Source organism: Mandrillus leucophaeus, unplaced genomic scaffold (assembly GCF_000951045.1).
Source record: "Mandrillus leucophaeus isolate KB7577 unplaced genomic scaffold, Mleu.le_1.0 Scaffold3, whole genome shotgun sequence".
NCBI lineage: Eukaryota > Metazoa > Chordata > Mammalia > Primates > Cercopithecidae > Mandrillus > Mandrillus leucophaeus.
Window position 1 is genome coordinate 2,086,802 of NW_012103142.1, and position 2,568 is coordinate 2,089,369.

Consider the following 2,568-nt stretch of genomic DNA (forward strand, 5'->3'; position numbering starts at 1 on the left):
TATATATATATCCTTATCAAAAATTCCAACTTCCTGTTTTACAGAAATGGATCCTAAAATTCATATGGAAATGCAAGTGACAGCCACATAATCTTGAAAAACAACCAAGCTACAGAACTTATATTTCCTAATTTCAAAACTTACAAAGCTTACAGTAATCAAAACAATGTGTTACTGTCATAAGGATAAACATATGATGAATGGAATAAAATAGAGTCCAGAAATAAACCCTTGCATATATGGTCAATCGATTTTTGACAACAGTCAAACACCAAGACCATTCATCAATGGGAAAAGGACAGTCTCTTCAATAAATAACTGCTATGAAAACTGGATGTCCAAATACAAAAAAATAAAGTTGGACCTGTTCCTTACACTATATACAAATACTACTCAAAATGGTAGTTTCTCAATAAATTAAGCAAGGATTACCATAGAACTCAGCAATTCTATTCCTGGATATATGGGTAGACACTCAAAAACATAGAAGACAGGTGTTCACACAAAAACTTATATATGAGTTTTGTAAATAATGCCAAGTGTTCACTGTGGCATTGTTTACAAAAGCCAAAATGCTCAGCTCTATATGTTGAAAAGTACACATAGCCAGAGAAGGGAAAACTGAGGGCTTGCTGGCTTCTCAGCTAGTTGAGGGTTGAAGTCATACCCATGGACTGATGAGTGGATAAGCAAACTGTGGTATATTCATGCGACAGAATATTATTTAGCCATAAAAAGAATGAACATGCTAGAACACAAATGAATGTTGAAAAATGAGTGCAAGAAGTCAGTCACAAAAAGCTACATATGATTCAATTTATAGGAAATATTCAGAGTCAGAAAGCCCACTGAGACAGAAAGATTAATGATTGCCAGGGGCAAGGGAAGGGGGGAAAATGGGCAGTGACTGGTTGCTGGAATGGGATTTCCTTTGGTGGTGATGAAAATGTTCTAGAACTAGTTCATCATGATGGTTGTACAACATTCTGAATGTACTCAATGTCACTAATAGCTTTCATATTATGTGTATTTTCTCCACAATTTAAAATACAAATATACATTTTTAAAAATTCCCTCAAACCAGTGGGAAGGATTGAATGGAGCTATCTTTCCTTGTTTAGGGACAAGATCCCTGTCTGATCCATGAGAAAACATAAGAAAATAAATTCAAATTTTCTAAGGTACTGATGAGTCCCAATTTTAATTGTGAAGTACAAACCAAGGTTCCATTGTCAGTTCAGGGTCTGCACCTGCTAACCGGACAATCTTCTTCCCAGGAATCCCTTCAGAGTACTTTTGCCTCTAAAATAATGAGGTTTCCAAAATGCGAACTTTTTAAAAATTCAAATTAATAGTTGCAAATCAGAGAATCCAACTGGGCAAGCCTCACTCTTTATTAAACACACTACTTTATCTGGACTTCCCCATCCTGAAGCTGTCTAGTTATAAGACTGGAAAAATGTGAATGATTCAGGCCCTCCAGCTTTTCTGGTCATAGTAAAAGTCACATTGTGTTGACCTAGCTCTGTCACCTACCTAGGATCGACCCTCTAAAAAAGGAAATCAATTAGAAGGAAACTTTGGGCCTAATGGAACTCAAATCCCCCTTCTGTTGTTCTTCCTAGATTAGGTATGTAACACTCAGCTACTTCCATCACCTGAAATGACGAGAACATTGTTTTTCTTCACCTTGCCTTGAGAACACATAACTGAATTTCCATTTTCTAAATCTGAATCAAACATTTTCTTCATTTCAGCATACTAGGTTGGAGGTGGTCTGCTACAGTCAGTCTGAAAATGAGTTGGTCTCTACAATCTCAGGAGACAAGCCCAAATCCTTCCGAGAACATCTCTCATTTGTGATGCCAACAAGAGCTTACAACTACAACTGCTCAGAATGGAGAAGCCAGAAGGATAGAGGCTGCCCCACCTCTGAATGCCCACATCACCTCTGTCTGGAAGAACCAGGTGTTCTAAGCTTAGAGATGAGGGAAAGGAGACTTACTGGGCTAAAGAACAGGACCAGAATAAACTTGACACAAGTCAGTCACAGACCTAACTGTCCAAGTCTGAACTCTGGAAAACTTGGGAGAGAGGTTCCATGATCTCTGAACTTGTTCTCAACAGAATGCTTGCTTGTAGCCAACATCCATTTTCATCCAGCCCCGGGTTTGCACACTGCTTCAGACCATGCAACAGAAGAGGAAACTGAGGCTCTTAATATCCCTTGACTTCTTGTTGCATTCTTTGAAATCTGGTCCTAGAAATGAGCTAACTTCCCTAAACCATGTCCTCTCCTGAGGTGAACTGGACAAAACAAAGGCTTCCAAAGAAGCCCTTATATTCACAATTTGGATAATTCCAGAGTTTTAAGAGCTCCCCCAGAGTAATGCTTTACCCTTAAAGAAAATAACGCTAGCACCTGGTTGTCTTGGCTGCTCAGCTCTATATGTTGAAAGGTACACATAGCCAGAGAAGGGAAAACTGAGGGCTTGCTGGCTTCTCAGCTAGTTGAGGGCTAAAGTCATAGGGCTTGGCCTCAGCCTGCAGCACAGGAAAAATGGAGGA